The sequence below is a fragment of the Gossypium arboreum genome, chromosome 10 (assembly GCF_025698485.1).
Source record: "Gossypium arboreum isolate Shixiya-1 chromosome 10, ASM2569848v2, whole genome shotgun sequence".
Classification (NCBI taxonomy): Eukaryota; Viridiplantae; Streptophyta; class Magnoliopsida; order Malvales; family Malvaceae; genus Gossypium; species Gossypium arboreum.
The window spans coordinates 51,418,883-51,442,762 of record NC_069079.1 but is presented as its reverse complement, the minus strand read 5'-3'; the positions used below and the strand labels follow the sequence as shown (position 1 = coordinate 51,442,762).

Sequence of the window (23,880 nt, the reverse complement as noted above, 5' to 3'; positions counted from 1 at the left end):
CGTCGTGATAATAGTTAGTCTAGGTTTGATCTTCATTATAAATATTTGTTACTTGTTACGAATCACACGATCAAGTTTTTTGGGGCCGTTGCCGGGGAACTAAAATATTAGGAACGCTAATTTTTTTATTACTTTAGCCATTTAATTTTCTTGCAATTTAATTTAATTTTATTACTAATTAATTTACTTTTTCTTTCTCTTGGCAGGTTTTTATAGTTTATGACTAGAAGAAACCCATTAGGACCATTACTTTTTTATGAAGAAATCGATCACACAGTTCGTAGAAACCAAAGAGAAATAAAGCGCAGCTTAAGATACACAGAGAACGAGCAAAAAGACGATACTCAACCTCCAACCGATGAGATGGCTGAAAACCAAGGCAATCAGCTACCTCCTGCAATTGCGGCTAATCAAAATCCTACTCCACGTACTATGTATGACTATGCTAAACCTTCTTTAACAGGAACTGAATCTAGTATAGTTAGACCTGCTATTACTGCAAAAAATTTCGAACTGAAACCTAACACAATTCAGATGATACAGCAGTTTGTTCAGTTTGATGGTTTGCAGGATGAGGATCCCAACACTCACTTGGTGAATTTTCTGGAATTTTGCAACACTTTCAAAATTAATGGCATTTCTGATGATGCCATTCACCTTCGGTTGTTCCCTTTCTCACTGAGAAACAAAGCTAAACAGTGGTTGAACTTGTTACCACGAGGGTCCATCACTACATGGGAACAAATGACCGAAAATTTCTACTAAAATATTTTTCGCCGGATAAAATGGCTAAGTTATGTAATGATATCTCTTCTTTTGTGCAGATAGACTTAGAAACACTTTACGATGCATAAGAGAGATACAAGGATCTATTGTAAAAGTGCCTTCACCATGGGTTACCTCTATGGCTACAGGTTCAAACATTTTACAATGGCGTGAATCCCTCAACTCGGAAAATGGTTGGCGCAACTGCTGGCGGAACCATCAACAACAAAACACCTGAAGAGGCTTATGAATTCATTGAAGAAATGTCACTAAATAACTATCAATGGCAAGTCATGAGGACTAAGCCAACAAAAACCGCCAGTGTTTATAACGTTAACTCGGTTACTATGCTGTCAAATCAAGTAGAACTTCTCAATAAAAAGATTGATGGTTTACTTGGTTCTACGCAGGTACATCCAATAATGAGGTGTGACTCAAGTGGAGGAGGTGTGCATACAGAATACCAATCCTTTAATCTTGCAACCGAAGAGGAATAAGTCAACTATATGGGTAACAATAACTTTAGATCTCAAAATAGCCCATACAGTAATACTTATAGTGCAGGTTGGAGGAACCACCCAAATTTCTCTTAGGGTGGTCAAGGGAATCAAAAGCCACAAATTCCTCAGGGTTTTCAACAGCCACCTTATCAACAAGAGACGAAACCAAACCTTGAAGAGATGCTCTCGAAATTCATCTCGGTGTCAGAAACCCGTTTCCAAAATACCGAGATAGCACTTAAGAATCAACAAGCATCGATCCAAGGGCTCGAAACTCAGACAGGCCAGCTATCCAAACTAATCTCCAAATGACCACAAGGTAGCTTACCTAGTAATACTGAACCTAACCCAAGGGAACAACTCAACGCAATTAATATTCAAGATAAGGAAGGATTCATTGCACCTGAGCTACAATTGATGCAAGAAACTATGGTGAGCAAAGGTAAAAGTGAGGTAAGTCATAACATAGCGGTGAGTGAAGAATATAAACCTCGTGCCCCATATCCTAATGCGACAAGGAAAGACTGCTCAGATGAACAATTCGGTAAATTCCTTAAACTTTTAAAAAAATTACATATTAACTTACCGTTTATTGAAGCTTTGTCGCAGATGCCAAATGCAATGAAATTTTTAAAAGAGCTTTTAGTAAATAAGTGGAAGTTGGACGAAGCATTGCATGTGGAGCTAAACGCAGTCTGCTCAACTATTCTACAGAATAAGCTACCTCACAAATTGAAAGATCCAGGGAGTTTTACAATTCCTTGCTTAATTGGTAGTTTAGATATAAGTCATGCATTAGCTGATTTAGGGGCTAGTATTAATGTCATGCCTTACAAAATGTTTAAGCAACTAGGTCTTGGGAAACCTAAACAAACTAGGATGAGCATTCAATTGGCAGATAAAACTATAAGATTTTCTAAGGGTATTATTGAAGATGTACTAGTGAAAGTAGATAAGTTCATATTTCCCGTTGATTTCGTTGTTCTAGACATAGAAGAGGATAATAACACCCCTTTGATTTTAGGGAGGCCCCCTTTAGCAACTGTTAAAACAGTTATTGATGTTGGCACAGGTGAGCTTACACTTCGTGTGGGAGACGAAACGATCACCCTTCAAGCTCATACTTCTGGCAACACATCGAACAGTGAAGGTAATGGTCCGCACAGTCTACTAAAACTGATAATATGACACAACCTACTTTGCAGAAATTGAGCTTCAAAGAAGTTCACGAGCCATGTTCCAGAAATGATAGAGGACACATTCATGAAGAACGAAGGCTACGGATAGAGGAGCTAGACGAATGGCGAGCACACAAACCGAAAACACATGATAAACTAAAACTACGCCAAAACTAGCCCAATACCTCTCCAAATCAACTTAAGGTTGGTGATAAAGTCTTACCAGATGCCGCAGATCCCCATATTGTCACTACCACACTGAATGAGGAAATCCCTCTTACAGTACTCAGTATTTTTCCATTCGGTACGGTGGAGGTGAGTCATCTTAGGTTCTGCACTTTTAAGGTAAACAACACCCGTTTAAAACCATATTTTGTCAGGACTGATAACAGGAACAAGGAGTACGAACTCCTTGAACCACCATGATTTTTCAACCGGAGAGGTAAGTCAAGCTTAGACTATAAATAAGTGCTTCTCGGGAGGCAACTCAAGCACTAATAATATTAATTTCTTTGAATTTTGGTTTTAACTCCTGAGCTACTAATAGAAATCTTGAATATAGGTGTCTCCACAGAGACACAGCCAATCACACGGGCGTGCTTAAGGCCGTGTGCAAAAAGGGCAAAAGCTTTCCCCAACACGGGCTACGATAAAATGCCACGGCCGTACGCCATGGCCGTGGTCGAGCCTGCCAAAACAACACGGGCGTGCGACACGCCCATGTGTAGGAACCATGGACAAACCTACTAAAACAGCACGAGCGTGCGACACGCCCGTGTCTAACATGTGACAACCCGAATTAGGGCCTAATCGGAATAGTGGTTTCGTGACCACAAATTCGAGATAGAAATAATTGTTTTATAAATATTTTGGGGTTTATGATATGATTGCATGATTGTGTGAAAATTTCGTGATGAAATTCTATGCCTAAAGTGTTTAAATTGAAAGTAGGGACTAAATCGAATAAGTTGCAAAATTTATGTACTAGAAATTTTTAGTATGAAATTGTTTTGAAATATTTATTAGGAGGTCTTAAATAGAAATTCTACCAATTTTAAGTTCATGGACAAATTTAGGACATGGAAGGAATTTTGGAAAGTTTAGTAGTAAGGGTATTTTAGTCATTTTGATATTAAATGAAATAAAATGGGAAAAATAACACAAAATAGTCATCTTCCCCATTTAGTTGCTGCGAAACTTCACTCTCTCCATAGCTAGGGATTCTTCAACTTTCAAGCTCCATAGTAAGTGATTCTAAGCCCGCTTTTAATGTTCTTTACGCTTTTGGAATCCTTAAGCTCGATTAAGCTTATGCTAGTAATAATTTAACCTAGGGTTCATATTTGGAAAAATACCCATAGGTGAAATTTGTGTATTTTGATGTTTTATGATAGAATATGAGGTTTTAAATTGTGTTAAATAATTTGTGCTACTCGGTTTTAAGTGAAAACGAGTAAAAGCAAGATAATCGGTAAAAATACCTAATGTTCATAACTATATGATAGAGTGGGAATTTGATGTTGTTGTAGAAGAGAAAATGTTCAGCATATCATAAAACATAAGAATAAGGGCTGAAATTAAATTCCGAGCCTAGGGGCAAAATTGTAATTTTGTAAAAGTTAGGGGCAAAATGTAATTTTTCTACAATGTGATTTTGGATTGAAATAAATAGTATGAGTATTAAATGAGCTAAATGTGTTATTATAGATCAAGAAAGGCGCTGAACCGACCTCGAGCTGGGAAAGAAAAAGTTTTGGACTAAATTGCAAAATTTCCATATTTTGCACCAAGGTAAGTTGTATGTAAATATTACAATAATTTCATGTACATTCTTATATTTCAGCCTATTATATAAATATACTAGCTGATGTTAAAATATAAATTGACTATTGGAAGAATGGAAATAAATACGAGAGAGAGATCCGGTTGAACATTCGGAGAGATCGAATGAAATAGAGGAGCGTAGCTAGGTCACATGTATGATGCTGAGTGCACATCATGTGTACAAGAAAGCTACGAGACACCCTGTAGTAGCTAGGTCACATGCGTGATACGAGATGTATCCCATGTAGACAAGAGAGCTACGTGAAAGATAAATGTAGCTAGGTCGCATGCGTGATTCCAAGTGAAGGACACCATGTAGACAAGAGAGCTACGTGAAAGATAAATGTAGCTAGGTCGCATGCGTGATTCCAAGTGAAGGACACCATGTAGACAAGAGAGCTACGAGACAAATCGGCTAGGTCGCATGAGTGGTACTAAGTGTTCCCCATGTGTACAAGAGAGCCGAACTAAATGAAGTATGATGGTGGGGTGTGTGTCAAACCGTTAAATATCGAGGATTGATCCGAATTGTTCAACGGGATGGTTTTGTGGTGACATTGTGGTTTGGACCTACACTTATAGTGAATGAAATGTGGTGAAAATGAATTGTGGCATATACATATATACGATAAAATGAGGTTAGCATAAAGAATGTGTGAAAGAGTGAAATTAGTATTAAAACTGTTTTTAGATGGCAGCAGTGACGTGATTTTGAAAAATCACCAAAAATAGGAGAAATATAATTAGAGGTTGAATGAGATGTGAAATTAAAGCTTAATGAGTCTACTTTCATATAAAAGAAGCAGGGCAAGCAAAGGAATTCTATATTTTGAGATATTTACAATTGTAACTGACTTGCTCAGGATGAATACGTGATCCCTGTTTCCACTTTGAAAAATCATTAAAAATTGTACAAAGCAAACTAAGAAATATAGTTTACATGCCTAAATTCCTTATTGAGACTAGTTTTAAATACAACAGACTTCAGGGTTGTTTGAGTTATGTACTGAGAGAAATTCAATTCGTAGTGGACAGAGGTCAGGCCAGTCGAGCTGTGTAACAGGGAAACTTTAACTAATAAACTGTACAAATCTACTGAACCAAAAATTATAAAAAAATTTAGCAAGAAGCTTTATGAGTCTAGATTCAGGAAATTTTACGGATATGAATTTCGAGTTTTGTAACTCGAGTTATGATTTATTTAGTGAATATGACACAGCAGAGACAGCTTAATCAAGTGGAATAAGTAGTGAAGTTAAAGTAGACATACTTGAATTGTTGTGTAAACATGTTAGATTCTTAAATTAGTATTTACATACTACTTACTAAGCTATAAGCTTACTTCGTTTCTCTCTTTTGTCTTATAGTGTTCTCCAGCTTGCTCAGAGTCAAGGATCGTGAAGATCTACCCGCACTATCATACTTTGGGGTATTTGAACTAAATGTTTTGAATTATGGCATGTATAGTAGGCAAAAATTATTTTGTTATGTGTCATATTTGTCTAGGTTTAAAATATTAGTTACAAGATTACTCGACCGATTACTTTGTACAAGCCATAAAAGTTGGCTAATATTGTTCAAGATATATGTTATACGATGCATTATCAAATGGGATGACATATTTCTATCTTGGTATATGTTATGTTCGGTAATACCTTGTATCTGTTCGCTGACAGTAACGGGTAAGGGTGTTACATTTAGTGGTATCGAGCTATGGTTTAGTCGGTTCTCGGACTAATAAAGTGTGTGTAAAAGTCTAGCTATACATGCCATAAAAATATTGTGATAGTGTGGTGACTCGATTATTCGAATCGTGTTTTATTTTAATATAGTAATGGATCCCTGAAGGAACTGCGGTGATGATGTTTAGTAATGCGCGGCCCCGCACAAGGGACCGCTTTGTGGAAAGTAGACTGAGACATTGGGAGAAGGAGATGAGGCTCGGGACGCCTTTCTCCAAATGATGAACAATTGGTATCTTGAATTTATTCGAGCAAATCCAAATGCTCAACCTCCTCCACCCCTCCTATACCTCGACGATTCTCAGAATGCTCAAGGTATAAATTTGGTAAGAATGAACAAGCCTCCGGTTGACAAGATTCGAAAACAAGGGTCAAGAGTTTAGAGCAAAGGTTGATGATGATCCCGAGAAAGCGGAATTCGGCTTGAAAATTCTACCCGTGTATTTGATGAGCTCTCATGTACACCGAGGAATGCTTAAAGTGTGTTGTATCACTTTTGAGAGATTGACCTACCACCGGTGGAAGACTTTGGTTGCAGTGGTGCCAAAAGAAAAAGTTACTTGGGATTTCTTCCGGAAGAATTTAGAAAGAAATACATAAGTCGTGATTTATTGATCAAAACGGAAGGAGTTCCTTGAATTGAAGCAAGGAAAAATGTCTGTCGCAGAGTATGAACGCGAATTTGTAAGACTCAAAGCAAGTATGCCCGGAATGTGTGTCCACCGAGGCCATTATGTGTAGAAGATTTGAAGATGGGCTGAATGAGGACATTAAAGTGTTTGTAGGATTTTGGAGTTGAAAGAATTTGTAGTATTGGTTGATCGAGCTCTTAAAGTCAAGAATTGAACAAAGAAAGAAGAAAAGTCGCTATTGAGGCTCGAGATGTCGAAAAAGACAGATAAGTAAGCCATTTCAATCTCAACCAAAGAGGTCCAAAGAGACAAACCCTCGAATGACAGTTTCAATTGGGGATTTACAGAGATCGTGGTAGAGCATATTCGGGTCTAAAGCTCAAGCTACTTGGTGGCAAGTGTGGGTAATGTGCGACCTAGAAAGCCCGAGTGTCAACAATGTGGCGAGCAACATTATGGTGAGTGTTGGGGACCGAGCAAGCTTGTTTCAGTCTTTGTTCTCATGAGCATTTTATTAGAGACTGTCGGAGAAGGTTAAAGAAGAAAGATTTGAGTGTTAGATGAATACCACCGCTAGTAGAGGTAGACCACCGAGAAATCTGGAGGTGGGACTAGTAGTAGAAGCGTGATGAAAGATTTAACGGCAAGATCGAAGCTAGAGCACTGCTAGAGCTTATGCTATACGTGCTCGAGAAGATGCATCATCTCCCGATGTCATTACTGGTACATTTTCTCTTTATGATACTATTGTTATTGCATTGATTGATCCTGGGTCCACCCATTCCTATATTTGCATGAATTTAGTATCCAATAAAAAGTTGCCTGTTGAATTTACTGAGTTTACGATTAAAGTGTCGAACCCCTTAGGCCAATATGTGCTAGTTGACAAGGTTTGCAAGAATTGCCCATTAATGATTCAAGGTCACTGTTTTTGACCAACTTGATCTGTTACCATTTGGTGAGTTTGACGTTATCTTGGGAATGGACCTGGTTAACATTGTATGATGCTAAGGTAGATTGTAAACAAAAGACACTAGAGTTAAAATGTGAAAATGGAGAAATTCGTGAAATTTGAAAGCAGACGAATCAAATAAATTGCCTATGGTGATTTCGCACATGTCCGCACAAAAATACATGAGAAAAGGGTGTGAAGCTTATCCGGCTTATGTAATGAATGTTGAGATGTCTCAACTGAAATTTGAATCGATACCTATAGTCTGTGAGTTTCGGATGTATTTCGGAGGAATTGCCAGGTTGCCTCCAAACAGAGAGATAGATTTTGCCATTGATTTGTTGCTGCATCTTGCACCGATCTCGATTGCTCCATATAGAATGGCTCGATTGAATTAAAAGAATTGAAGGCTCGATTGCAGTGAGTTAACAGACAAGGGATTTGTGAGACCGAGTTTCTCTCCTGGGTGCTCTGTATTATTCGAAGAAGAAGGATGGTTCAATGAGACTTTGCATTGATTACCGTCGACAATAAGGTGACTATAAAGAACAAGTACCCATTGCCGAGGATTGATGATTTATTCGATCGGTTAAAGGGGCCACAGTGTTTTCAAAGATTGATTTGAGGTCCGGTTACTATCACCGAGAGTTAAGGAGTCGGATGTGCGAAAACCGCCTTTAGGACAAGGTATGGACATTATGAGTTTCGGTGATGCCTTTTGGCTTAACAAATGCTCCACCATATTTATGGACTTAATGAATCGGATTTTCCGGCCATATTTGGATAAGTTTGTAGTAGTGTTTATAGATGACATTTTAATTTATTTTCGAGATGAGTTTGAACATGCGAACACTTGAGAACTATATTGCAGATCTTGAGAGAAAAGAAGCTGTTTGCCAAGTTTAGTAAAAGTGAGTTCGGCTTCGTGAAGTCGGATTTTTGGGGCATATAGTCTCGGTGATGGTATTCGGTGGATCCAAGCAAGATTTCTGCGATCGTTGATTGGAAACCGCCAAGAATGTATCTGAGGTTAGAAGCTTTTTAGGCTTGGCCGGGTATTATAGGCGTTTTGTTGAAGGATTTTCGATAATTGCCTCTCCTATGACTAAATTGTTGCGAGAAGAATGTTAAGTTTGAATGGGGTGATAAATGTCAACGAGTTTTGAAAAGTTGAAAGCACGATTGATGAAGCACCAATTTTAGTACTGACCCGAGTCGAAAGGAGTTCGTATTTATAGTGATGCATCATTGATGTGCCTTGGATGTGTGTTGATGCAAGAGGGCAAAGTAGTAGCTTATGCTTCGAGGCGTTAAAACCGCATGAGAAGAACTATCCTACACATGATTTGGGCGTCATTGTTGTTTTTGCCTTGAAGATTTGGCGACATTATTTATACGGTGAAAAATGCGAATTTTTACCGATCACAAAAGTTTGAAGTACTTGATGAATCAAAAGGGCCTAAATTTGCGACAATGAAGATGGCTTGAATTATTAAAGGATTATGATCTAGTGATTGATTATCATCCGGAAAAGCAAATGTAGTTCTTGACGCCTTGAGCGTAAAATTTCTTTTCACTTTGAAAGCCATGAACACGGGTTAGCATTGTCTCGATGACGGGTCAATTTTAGCGAGATGAGAGCTAAACCGTTATTTCTCCAGTTGATTTGTGATGCTCAAAAGAATGATAGTGAGTTGCGGATCAAGAGAACTCAATGCGAATCGAGTTATGACTCAGATTTTCGAGTTGGACCAGATGACTGTTTGATGTTTCGAGACGAATATGTGTGCCGAAAAATGATAAATTGATTCGTAAAATATTACATGAGGCGCACAATGGTCTGTTTATCGTTCACCCGGTAGCACAAAAATGTATAATGATTTAAAGAAGTCAGTATTGGTGGCGGTATGAAAAGGACATTTCGAATTTGTAACTAAGTGTTTGATCTGTCAACAAGTAAAAGTTGAACATCAAGTACCTTCGGATTACTTCAACCGTAATGGTGCACGAGTGGAAATGGGACAAGATTACCATGGATTTTGTAACCGGTTTGCCTTTAACTCCTAAAAGAAGGATCTTTGTTTGGGTAGTGGTTGATAGATTAACAAAGTCAGCCCACTTTATACCAAGACGCACCGATTACTCACTTGATAAATTAGCGAATTATATATTGCTGAAATTGTGAAGTTGCACGAGTACCTATGTCTATAATATCGATAGAGATCCAAGATTTACCTCGAGATTTTGGAAAAAGTTACAAGAAGCTTTGGGTACAAAATTGAACTTTAGTACCGCATTTCATCCACAAGCAGATGGTCAAAGCGGAAAGAGTAATCCGGTACTCGAAGATATGCTTAGATCTTGTGTTTTAGAATTTGGAGGTAGTTGGGAGAAATATCTATCTTTGATTGAGTTTGCCTACAATAACAGTTATCAATCAAGTATACAAATGGCACCGTCTGAAGCCTTATATGGTCGTAAGTGTCGGACTCCTTTATATTGGACCGAGCTTAGTGAGAAGCAGATTCACGGAGTTGATCTAGTTAAAGAAACCAAGAGAAAATAAAAGTAATTGGGATTGCTTGAAAGTCGCTTGGATCGACAAAAGTCATATGCGATTTAAAAGAAAAGAGATTGAATTTCAAGTGGGTGATAAAGTGTTCTTGAAGGTGTCACCATGGAAAAGATTCGAGATTTAGTCGAAAAGGCAAGTTGAGTCCGCGTTTTATTGGGCCGCATTGAGATTCTCGAGAGAATTGGACCAATGGCATATCGGTTGGCCTTACCGGCAGAGTTAGAAAAGATTCATAACGTGTTTCATGTATCAATGTTGCGACGTTATCGTTCGATCCTTCACATGTGATTTCCCAACGAAATTGAGATTCGATCGGATATGACCTATGAGGAGGAACCAATAAAGATTTTGGCTCGAGAAGTTAAGCAGTTAAGAAACAAAAGTATAGCCTTAGTGAAAGTATTGTGGCACAGACATGGGATAGAAGAGGCTACGTGGGAACTGAGGAAGCTATGAGGAAACAAGACCCAAACCTCTTTACGGTAAGATTTTGGGACGAAAATCTCTAAAGGGGGAGAATTGTGACAACCCGAATTAGGGCCTAATCGGAATAGTGGTTTCGTGACCACAAATTCGAGATAGAAATAATTGTTTTATAAATATTTTGGGGTTTATGATATGATTGCATGATTGTGTGAAAATTTCGTGATGAAATTCTATGCCTAAAGTGTTTAAATTGAAAGTAGGGACTAAATCGAATAAGTTGCAAAATTTGCGTACTAGAAATTTTTAGTATGAAATTGTTTTGAAATATTTATTAGGAGGTCTTAAATAGAAATTCTACCAATTTTAAGTTCATGGACAAATTTAGGACATGGAAGGAATTTTTGGAAAGTTTAGTAGTAAGGGTATTTTAGTCATTTTGATATTAAATGAAATAAAATGGGAAAAATAACACAAAATAGTCATCTTCCCCATTTAGTTGCTGCCGAAACTTCACTCTCTCCATAGCTAGGGATTCTTCAACTTTCAAGCTCCATAGTAAGTGATTCTAAGCCCGCTTTTAATGTTCTTTACGTTTTGGAATCCCTAAGCTCGATTAAGCTTATGCTAGTAATAATTTAACCTAGGGTTCATATTTGGAAAAATACCCATAGGTGAAATTTGTGTATTTTGATGTTTTATGATAGAATATGAGGTTTTAAATTGTGTTAAATAATTTGTGCTACTCGGTTTTAAGTGAAAACGAGTAAAAGCAAGCATAATCGGTAAAAATACCTAATGTTCATAACTATATGATAGAGTGGGAATTTGATGTTGTTGTAGAAGAGAAAATGTTCAGCATATCATAAAACATAAGAATAAGGGCTGAAATTAAATTCCGAGCCTAGGGGCAAAATTGTAATTTTGTAAAAGTTAGGGGCAAAATGTAATTTTTCTACAATGTGATTTTGGATTGAAATAAATAGTATGAGTATTAAATGAGCTAAATGTGTTATTATAGATCAAGAAAGGCGCAGAACCGACCTCGAGCGGGGAAAGAAAAGTTTTGGACTAAATTGCAAAATTTCCATATTTTGCACCAAGGTAAGTTGTATGTAAATATTACAATAATTTCATGTACATTCTTATATTTCAGCCTATTATATAAATATACTAGCTGATGTTAAAATATAAATTGACTATTGGAAGAATGGAAATAAATACAGAGAGAGATCCGGTTGAACATTGGAGAGATCGAATGAAATAGAGGGGCGTAGCTAGGTCACATGTATGATGCTGAGTGCACATCATGTGTACAAGAAAGCTACGAGACACCTGTAGTAGCTAGGTCACATGCGTGATACGAGATGTATCCCATGTAGACAAGAGAGCTACGTGAAAGATAAATGTAGCTAGGTCGCATGCGTGATTCCAAGTGAAGGACACCATGTAGACAAGAGAGCTACGTGAAAGATAAATGTAGCTAGGTCGCATGCGTGATTCCAAGTGAAGGACACCATGTAGACAAGAGAGCTACGAGACAAATCGGCTAGGTCGCATGAGTGGTACTAAGTGTTCCCCATGTGTACAAGAGAGCCGAACTAAATGAAGTATGATGGTGAAATTGTGTGTTTGAAACCGTTAAATATCGAGGATTGATCCGAATTTTTCAACGGGATGGTTTTGTGGTGACATTGTGGTTTGGACCTACACTTATAGTGAATGAAATGTGGTGAAAATGAATTGTGGCATATACATATATACGATAAAATGAGGTTAGCATAAAGAATGTGTGAAAGAGTGAAATTAGTATTAAAACTGTTTTTAGATGGCAGCAGTGACGTGATTTTGAAAAATCACCAAAAATAGGAGGAATATAATTAGAGGTTGAATGAGATGTGAAATTAAATCTTAATGAGTCTACTTTCATATAAAAGAAGCAGGGCAAGCAAAGGAATTCTATATTTTGAGATATTTACAATTGTAACTGACTTGCTCAGGATGAATACGTGATCCCCTGTTTCCACTTTGAAAAATCATTAAAATTGTACAAAGCAAACTAAGAAATATAGTTTACATGCCTAAATTCCTTATTGAGACTAGTTTTAAATACAACAGACTTCAGGGTTGTTTGAGTTATGTACTGAGAGAAATTCAATTCGTAGTGGACAGAGGTCAGGCCAGTCGAGCTGTGTAACAGGGGAAACTTTAACTAATAAACTGTACAAATCTACTGAACCAAAATTATAAAAAAATTTAGCAAGAAGCTTTATGAGTCTAGATTCAGGAAATTTTACGGATATGAATTTCGAGTTTTGTAACTCGAGTTATGATTTATTTAGTGAATATGACACAGCAGAGACAGCTTAATCGAAGTGGAATAAGTAGTGAAGTTAAAGTAGACATACTTGAATTGTTGTGTAAACATGTTAGATTCTTAAATTAGTATTTACATACTACTTACTAAGCTATAAGCTTACTTCGTTTTCTCTTTTGTCTTATAGTGTTCTCCAGCTTGCTCAGAGTCAAGGATCGTGAAGATCTACCCGCACTATCATACTTTGGGGTATTTGAACTAAATGTTTTGAATTATGGCATGTATAGTAGGCAAAAATTATTTTGTTATGTGTCATATTTGTCTAGGTTTAAAATATTAGTTACAAGATGCTCGACCGGTTACTTTGTACAAGCCATAAAAGTTGGCTAATATTGTTCAAGATATATGTTATACGATGCATTATCAAATGGGATGACATATTTCTATCTTGGTATATGTTATGTTTCGTAATACCTTGTATCTGTTAAACGACAGTAACGGGTAAGGGTGTTACATAACACCCGTGGTTGAACCTGTCAGATTAACACGGGCGTGGGGTTTGAACACACAGGCATGGGAGAAGTGAACGAAGCTAGCCATGGTCGTACGATACGGCCATGTGAACCAACACACCCTAGGCACACGAGTGTGTGCCAAATTTTAGACATGCCAAAATAGGAAAAATGTGAAACACACGGGCTGAAATTGGGGCACACGGGCGTGTCCCATGGTCGTGTGTCCCAAAAATCTATAAATGGGCTGCACTATTCATTGTCTTCCCTACTCAAAAACCCTAACCTTAGCCGCTGCAATTCCACATGGCCTCCTTGCCATGCCCGTGTGCCGTTACTCACTCCATTTTTAACGCCCCTCTTAGCGTTTGTTCACTCTTTTCACCTCTATTCTACTTATTTTTAATGCTTATTCTTAAAATAATTGTTATTTTTATACTAGGTTCATTTTGTTCATTATTATTAGATTATTTATCATGCATTTTATTTTAATGTAGGTTGTTAGGAAAGCTTCATTCTTTTGTCATTCACATGCCATTACAATGTCACGAAATTATGCTGTCAAAAAGAGTTTTGTTGGTTGAGTTTGGTTCATATTTTGGCTGAAATTAGTAGTTTAAATTCATGGCTTTCCAAATTCATGCTGTTACTATTATTCTTCTTTACAAATTATAAATATACGATGTCATATTCATAAGGAAAGAAATCCGCTGTCCCCGCTTCAAAGAAAAGGAAGGGAGCGTCATCTTCCTCGGGTCCTACCGCGGAAATTCGTCACCCTTTCCTCCAATTCCCCAACTGGCCGCAAGAAGAACTATTTCAAATACTATGGGCCTAACCTTTAGCAGCGGGCCGCTGCAGCGACTAGGCTACTGTCGAACAAGTCCAGTTGACTGACGTGATCTGGGCTCTTCTTACCACCGACCCTTGGGAACTATTCTTCGGGATTATTGAGCTGACATACCTCGAGCCTACGATGGAACTATGCTCAACGTTCCATTTTCAAACCGTAATGACAAGGTACGATGATCTCGGCATGGTTCAATTTTTCCTAGGTGGATTAATCCGCCAGCTAAGCGTCCCAGAGTTTGGTGCTACACTAGGCTTATATATGGAGGAGTTCAGGGAGGAGAATAAACTACATGATTTTAGTCGCCACATACATTTCTCTCCCTCGAAGAGTTGGCACACTTTGGCCCCTAACACAGCCTCGTACAGTCCTAACCGCTACAAGGCATCAGCTCTCCCACCATCCCTGAGGTACTTACATACTGTTTTAGCTCACAAGATTACAGGGAGGCGAGAGAGCACTAGCGTTGTCAACACCTACAATGTCTACTTCTTATGGTGTATGTCGCAAGGGCACGTCATCGACCTTGCCTATTTCATCGCCCTTGCGATTTAGCACCAGACGAAGTGTCATCGGAAGGGGGTCATCTCTATTGGCCCCTATGTGACTAGGCTGGCACGACACTTTGGGCTCCTCAACATCACAGCCCAAGAATCATCCCTCACCCTCATCGGCCAGATGTCTCCACAAGGCATCTCGAACATGCTTAGCATGAGGATGATCGAGAGGCACCGAGGAACCTACCCTCTCTAGTTTCGTCTCGCACAATCTACCGAGGAGGAGGCCTACGAGGACATTCCTGATAATGTCCCCCCATAGCAGGAGGACCCACCGACTCAGCCACCACCACCCTCTCGTCCAGTTCATACGGCGGCTTCATATGCTGACATCTCTGAGCGCCTTACCCGATTCGAGCAGCAGTGTTTTCAACGATTTGGCAACATTGATGCTACTCTACAGCAGATTTGTCAGCACCTCCACATCTCATCGCCAGTCCCACCTCGTGAACCATCCAGTGATGAAGATGTTTAGAAATATTTATTTATTATTTTATGTTTTTAATTTTTATTGAAACTACTTTTTATTTTTGATATATTTTAGAATTCTATTTTTTTATTTTTAATTTCGGTTATTTCTTTTCGAGTACTTATTCTTCCTAATATCTCCTAAAAAGTTCCTGATTTTATCACAGTTATATAGAGCTCTTGAGCTCATCATCACAGAGGAACTAAAACTCCACTGGGAAAGGTTCTCCACGACTGCCATGTCCTGCTCGACCATGACCATAGCTACCATTAGATATAATATTCTTTTGGCGCAAGACTTATGGCCTAATGAACCTTTACGACCGCCAGAGTATCCTTCTCCACTCTCGAACCGATTATTCTCCAAAACTCTAGTTCGAGGAATTCATCATACAGGAAGTTTCACTTTTCTCCCTATCTTATTATTTATTTTATAATACCTATCTTTGTACATTGAGGGCAATGTACATCATAAGTATGGGGGGAGGCATTCATTTCATTATCAGAAAAATCCCTGAATAATTACCTTATTCTCTTGAAAAGCTCTCATATCATATTTAGGATAAATTTTAATTGATTTATGATTTTGATTAATATATCCTGAATTAAAACATAGTGATTTATGCATTGATTGTTTAAACTTGAAGACGTTAGAGAATCAAGCATGATAAGTTGATTTTTAAGAATTTAAAATTATAGGTTGTTTCTCCAAGTCTAGGTATTACTTTAAATTGGAATTCACGAGTCTAAACATCAAAAAGCCATAATTTTTGTGAGATTTTTGAGCCTTTTGAGCATCTATTCATCCTTTTATGCTCACTTTCATTATTGCTTTGAGTGCGTTAGTATTGAACTGTTATTCTAGAACTTGCTTGATTATGCATGTCGAGACCACACCATTTGATTTGATATATCAAAATGATTAAGGCACTTAAGATTAACCCACTCATGCCATAAAAAGCTTACCTCCACGATTAACCCCTAGTGAACCCCCTTGAGCCTAACAAACCATTTCTTGTATTACCCTTAATATTAACCTTTAACCCATTATTGTTGAAATCCCCTAAATTAATCCATATTTTTGTCGCGTTTTGAGTTGAATGGATTGCCTAGCTATGTTTTGTTCTTGATAGTTAGTCTATATTATTTTAACTTGTTCTTAAAAAAAAACCACTATGTATACATATTAGTAATTCCATTTTCTGAAAAGAAGCTCTGTTGTACGCAAGTAAATAATAACTCTTCTTCTAGTTAGGCAATTTTTCAATTCAATCTCGATTCTAACCCTTTCTTTCAGCTTGTGACAACACCTCCTAACCAAGCCTCATTACAACCCTCTAAAGACCTTCTGAGTGACGTATCATCTTAAATTATAGTGGTGGAGATTTGATTTTCATGCAAGCCTATGGTAATGACTTTCCATTATTGACTATTGAGTGCTTCCTTTATTTTCCTTAAAACACTTCCAGTGATTTGAGTGAATCTTTAGTGAGGATGTGAAACTCTGTGATATTCTGAATTAAGGGTAAGTACTTAGATGAGGGGAGACACCTATGTTTTCAGAATAAAATGCTTAACTTGGAATGTTTGAAACTTTTATGTTCTTTTAGTTGAATTCTCAATGTATGATTACTTATGGATTAATGTGAGATATTATCGATAGAGATTATAAGTTGAGAAGGATTTATTTTGATTATGAGTTGAGGATTTTGCTTGAGGACAAGCAAATGCTTAAGTGTGGGCGTATTTGATAAACTGTAAATTATACATATTTTTACCCCATGTTTAACGCATTTTTATGGATGATTTCTCATTAGAATTGCTGAATTCGATGCTCCTAATGCTTTAATTTCATGTTTTATACTTAGGATAGCATAGGAGAGCGAAAGGAACGGGAAACGGGCCAAAAACAGAGAAAATGGGCCAAAATACGAAATCAACACGGCCTGGACCTCCTCACACGGGCAGACCCCACAGTCGTGTTAATCTGGCAGCATTGAAGCAGGCTCACAGGGCAGACCACGCATCCGTGCAATTCTAACAGGCTCGAACACAACCTGAAGTAATCTCACACGGGCGTGTCCTTACCGAGCCTAAGCTAAGTCCAATTCGAAAAAGTCCACTTTTGAGGGCTTCCAAGCATTCCAAAGCCTATAAATACACCCTAGAAGAGGAGAAAAAGAGAGACGGGGAAGGGGGAGTAAGGAATTACTCCAAAGAAGCCGATTGATCCATCTTAGAAGCCGGATTCATCAAGACTGAAGATCTCTCCTCAATTTCCCTTCAGGAGTTTTGGGTTTTCTTTATGTTTTGTATTCTTTATTCTTCTGAGATGTTTTCTTATTTAGTTATGAACTAAATCCCCTAAATACCTAAGGGGAATGAAACCTAAGACGAATCTTGTTATTATTTTCTGAATCGTATAATAAATATTTAACTTGTTCTTAATTCTTGTTTTGATATTCCAGGATATTGATTCAGGATAAGCTCTTATTCAGAGGAGGATTAGACCCTGTCTAAGAGTACATTTATCATAATTAAGCGGCGTTGATTGCGCACTTAGAAATAGGGTGACAAGATTTTGCTGGATTAGGGTGAAATCAAATAAGGGGATCCATGGATCGAGTTAATGCAACCCTAGAATGTTAATTAGAGAAAAGTCTCGGTTATTCAATCTAGGGATTAGACGTTATTAGTCTTGAATAGGGATAATAACATAACTTAGGGATCTCTACGGAACAAGTTGAATGAATAAATTGTCCGATTCAGAGCCAGAATAACAAGTAAAGTCTAGATGTATTTTTCCTTAGGTATTGTCTCAAGTCAATCGATTTTCCCAAAAGCAATTCCCCAATTCTTTTCTCTATGCGTTCTTAGATTAAATAATTAGTTAATTAAAACAAATAAAACCCATTTTATTTTTAGGCTAGATAATAAAAAGATAGTCATTACTAGTACTTTTAGTTCCCTTGCGTATGACATCCCGATCTTACCAATACTATAATATTGTTTGATAGGTGCGCCTGCCTTTTCGTTGTGATAATAGTTAGTCTAGGTTTGATCTTCATTATAAATATTTATTACTTGTTACGAATCACACGATGAGCCATATACAAAGGAATAAGTATACCATTTAAGCACTTACATTGGCTAGCCAAATGACACATATAGCAAAATAAGCAAAACCCTATACATCCCATTGAAAAAAAAAAGAAAGAATCTATATACCAAAGCAGGACCAGTCGATAGTGTGTTGATTCTCCAACCGTCTTCCAATCTTCACGAGTCCACGAGCTCTGTAAGACAGGGAAAGGATAAGGGGGTAAGCATTTAAATGCTTAGTAAGTAGAAAGCAAACTTACTGGTTAATTAGCATACAACCATATTAAGCAATAATTCCAAGAAGCATGAAATAGTTTCTCTACCACAGGCACTCAATCATCAAGTTAGTCTCATAACAATATATCATGTCATTAGTCTTAGATGAGCTCATCAGTTAAATATTTCTATTCATTATTTCATCATGTTAATCCCGTTGAATTTCTCAGAAAATCTCGATGGATAGTCATTTACCGTCAAGTCATACAAGTGATCATATCGAGTACACACTCCCGTGAACCTTATATCTTATGGCGGGATTACCAGTCCAGGCTAAATCCCCCGTGGTAGTAACTCATAAGGCAATGTCAGGATTACCAGTCTAGGCTAAATCCTTTTTTAACGACAATTACTCTCATAAGCTCGGATCTGAATTGCCAATCCAGGCTAAATTCAGTTCTCAATTGGATTACCCGTCCGAGCTAAATCCTTAATGCACCATATTCTTCAGGAGGCTCGATCACTCAAGGAACACCCGTCTGTGCTAGATCCTTTTTATTTTATATCATTAGATTACCTGTCCAGGCTAAATCCTTTCTAGAACACATTCAGGATCTCATGCCATGTAAGCCATAATTTACCCATCGGATTTCCCTTTTCGATTTCAACCGGGACATTTATCATCTTTCTTTTACACAAGCCATTTCATGAATTATCATGCAATGAATATCCAGATTTTCATACATTCAAGAACATGCATGTTTAAGTATATTAAGAGTTTACTTCGGGTTATACAAACTTACCTAGTAATTGCTTCGGTTTCGTGTCTCGATTATTCTAAAACCTTTCATTTTCCACGATCGACCTCCAAAATTGGTTCCTCAGGGTCTATATCAATAAAATTAGATTATTAATACATCACATTATTTATTTTAGGCCAAAAACTTACCCCGGGCAAAATGACCATTTTGCCCCTAACCTTTCACAATATTTACAATTTAGTCCTAAGGCTCGTATAATGAAATGCATGTAATTATTTTGCTAACCAAGCCTAGCCAAATGTTATTCACATTCATAGCAGCCCATGTTTTCCCTTTATTCCATATTTTCCTGCCCATTTCCACAACTTCTACAATTTAGTCCTTTAAGTTATTTCCATGAAAAACCACTTAGTAAAAGTTGTTTACCATCCTTTAAACTCTCATATCCCTCCATAAATCATCAAAAAAAAAAATCTCATGCATGGGTAAATTTTTTAACATGAACCCTAGCTTGAAATATGGGTAGAAATAGAGAGAGCATGTTACGAGGATATTAAAAATACGAAGAATGTTAAAAACGGGGCTAGAGATCACTTACTATTAAGCTTGAAAATGTTGTAAACCCTAGCTATGGAGACCCTTAGAATTTTGGCTGCATGGAAAAGAAAATGAGTTGATTTTAGCTTGATTTTTCCATTTTTATTTAGTTTATTACCAAATGACCAAAATGCCCTTCCTTACTAAACTTCCAAAATTTTCCATGAATGCCCATTTTTGTCCAAAAACTTAGAAATTGGGAAAATTACTCTTTAAGGACCTCTAATTAACATTCCAAAGAAATTTCATACAAATTGCTTCTAGAACCCAAGTTTTGCAATTTATTCAATTTGGTCCCTAATTTCCAATTGGACACCTTACACATAGAATTTCTTCATGAAACTTTAACACATGCTCATTTCCATATCCTAGACCTCATAATGATCATGAAATAATTATTTTAACATCGGATTTGTGGTCCCGAAACCACTATTCCATTAGGCCCTAATTCGGGATGTTACATTTCTCCCCCTTTAGGGACTTTCGTCCTCGAAAGTCTTACTAGTAAACAGGTTCTGTAACACCCCGTACCCGAGACCGTCGTCGAAGTCGAACACGAGGTGTTAACAGACTTAATTCATTACTTAAACAGCTCAAACAATTTATTTTTAAAATTTTCAGTCAAGCTAGCAATCTGCATCACAGTCGCTTAAGAATTCATATCTCGAGTTCCAAAACTATAAATCCAATTCCATAAATTTTCCCTGAAACTAGACTCATATATCTATTTATTAATTTTTTTCTAGAATTTTTGGTTGAGCAAATTAGTACAGTTTATTAGTTAAAGTCTCCCCTGTTTCAGGGTTCGACTGCTCTGACCTCTGTGCATTACGAATTAGATATCTCCCTGTACAAAGTTTCAATGACTATTCCATTTGTTTCTAATAAAACTAGACTCAATAAAGAATCTGTACATATAAATCATGACTTCTAATTATCTTTGAAAAATTTATGGTGAATTTCCAAAGTCAGAACAGGGGATCCAGAAATCGCTCTGGCCCTGTTTCACAAAAATTTAAACATCTCATAAAATATTACTCATATACCTGTTTTGTTCCATCCATATGAAAATAGACTCATAATTCTTAAATTCCATATTTTATTCACCATCTAATTGTATCTCTACTATTTTTAATGATTTTTCAAACTCACGTCATTGCTGCTGTCTGAATCTATTTTATGGTAAATTTTACCTATTTCATGGTTTCCATGAATTAGCTAGCAATTTAGCATACATAACACCAAATATGATCATGATTGGCCATTCCAATGGCTAATAATTACCAAGAATTTCCATACCACTCAATAACCATATCATAAGACCATATATACAAAATGATTATAATGCTATACATGCCATACTCAAAATATGCAAGCCATTATGCCAAGATGGTATACGGATATAGTGTGAGCATGCCTCCGACCGTTCCCGATTTCTGAGCTGGCTTGTCAACACTACAAGGAATGAAAAGGAGGAAGTAAGCATAAATGCTTAGTAAGCTCGCATGCAAATAGCAAGTAACACAACTATATAAGCAAACATAAAACATCATTTGCATAATCGTCACCGAGATATTCATATCACATTTTCATTTATCATCTTACCATATTGTTGTTATATCGAGTTTTCAACCCGAGGGTTAAGTACATACCTGTTCAAAGTATTCATTTCACAACACTTACCAATACGTCCCTTTCATCTCGAGTATTCCTTCATTTGAGTAGAATTTTACCCATTGAACACATCGGAATATAATTCGGATACATGGAAAGTTTGCACATAAGTGCCACATATGTAGCCAAGCTACCATGTAACCCACCCATAAGTGAACTTGGACTCAACTCAACGAGCTCGGGCGTTCGCATCCATAAGTGAACTCGGACTCAACTCAACAAGCTCGGATGCCTAGTTACATCTCTCGAACTCAGACTCAACTCAACGAGTTCGGACATTCGCATCCATAAGTGAACTCGGACTCAACTCAACGAGTTCGGATGCCCAAATATCCTAGTGACATGTCACTTGTATCCTAATCTATTCCTAAGGTTCAAACGGGATTTTCCTCGAACACATCTCCATGCCATCTTAGTAAAATACCAAAACCAATACTCAAGTAGCACTTTATATTTAACAAATAATTCACATAATTTGCATTTTATTCAAAATAACCACAAAGCATATATTTCATGATAAAATCAGCATATCATATAATTAACATCAATAACTTAAAAATAACAATTATACTACATTATTTACACATGAACTTACCTCATATGCGAAAATGGCTACTTTTACCATTTCGTCCACAACTTGGTATTTTCCCCATTTTAGCCCGAATTTTAGTTTTCCTTGCTCTATCATTTAAAATATAGTCTAATTAGGACTCACATTATTCAAATTGACCCAAACTCATATTTTGGCAAAATTACAATTTTGCCCCTAAACTTTCACATATTTACACTTTGGCCCCAAAGCTCGTAAATTAAACTTCATCCTATTTTCTTATGTTTTATGACATGTTGATCATTTTTCCCTCCTATGGCAACATCAAATTCTCACTCTAACATGTACTTATGACTATTAGGTATTTTTACCGATTAAGCCCTTTTTCTCGTTTTCGCTTAAAACCGAGTAGTACAAGTTGTCTAACATAATTTAAAACCTCATATTCTATCATAAAACACCAAAATACACAAATTTCACCTATGGGTATTTTTCTAAATATGAACCCTAGGTTGAATTATTGCTAGCATATGCTTAATCGAGCTACTGGGACTCCAAAAACGTAAAAATCGTTAAAAACGAGGCTAGAACGGACTTACAATCGAGCTTGGAAGCTTGAAAAACCCTAGCCATGGTTTCTCCTTGCTACATTCGGCCATGGGGTTGAAGATGAGCAAAATTGGCTTTTAATTTTGTATTTTAATTCATTTTACCCCTAAATGACCAAAATGCCCTTACTACTAAACTTTCAAAAAATTCCATCCATGTCCAATTTTTGTCCATAGACTTAGAAATTGGTAAAATTGCTATTTAAGACCTCCTAATTAATATTTCAAAACAATTTCATACTAGAAAATTCTAGAATGCAAGTTTTGCAAATTATTCGATTTAGTCCCTAATTTCAATTTAAGCACTTTATGCATAAAATTTCTTCATGAAATTTTCACACAATCATGCAATCATATCATAGACCTCAAAATAATCATAAAATAATTATTTCTATCTTGGATTTTGTGATCACGAAACCACTATTCTGACTAGGCCCAAAATCAGGATATTACAGGTTCAGATATTGACTTCTCATGGTTTCTTCTAGGCTCTCATGTAGACTCTTCCACTCTGTGTCATTGCCCTAAAACTTTCACCAAGGCTATATTCTTATTCCTCAATTGTTTGACTTCTCGAGCCACAATCTTGACTGGTTCTTTACCATAAGTCATGTACGATCTAATTTCTACTCCGTAGGTGAAATCACATGGGAGGGGTCTGATTGATATCGTCGCAACATGGATATATGGAATACATCATGAATCTTTTCCAATTCAGGTGGTAATGCTAAACAGTAGGCTAACAATCCAACTTTCTCAGTAATCTCGTAGGGTCCAACAAACCTTGGACTCAGTTTGCCTTTTCGACCAAATCTCAAGACCTTTTTCCATGGAGATACCTTCAAGAACACTTTGTCTCCAACTTCAAATTCAATCTCTTTTCTTCTCAAATCAACATATGACTTTTGTCTATCTGATGTTGCTCTCAAACAATCATGTATCACTTTAACCTTTTCTTCAATTTCCTTGATCAAATCAACTCCATGAATCTGGTGCTCTTTAAGTTATGTCTAGTATAATGGTGTCCGGCACTTTTAACCATACAATGCCTCATACGGTGCCATTTTCAAACTCATT

General features: G+C 37.0%; 1 non-coding gene across 1 annotated transcript; it reads right to left on the bottom strand.

The window, feature by feature from the left end:
- Positions 1–791: 791 nt before the first annotated feature.
- Positions 792–898, bottom strand: LOC128282859 (small nucleolar RNA R71). Its single transcript, XR_008273211.1, has one exon. It is a non-coding gene; the product is annotated as a small nucleolar RNA R71 (small nucleolar RNA).
- Positions 899–23,880: the final 22,982 nt, after the last annotated feature.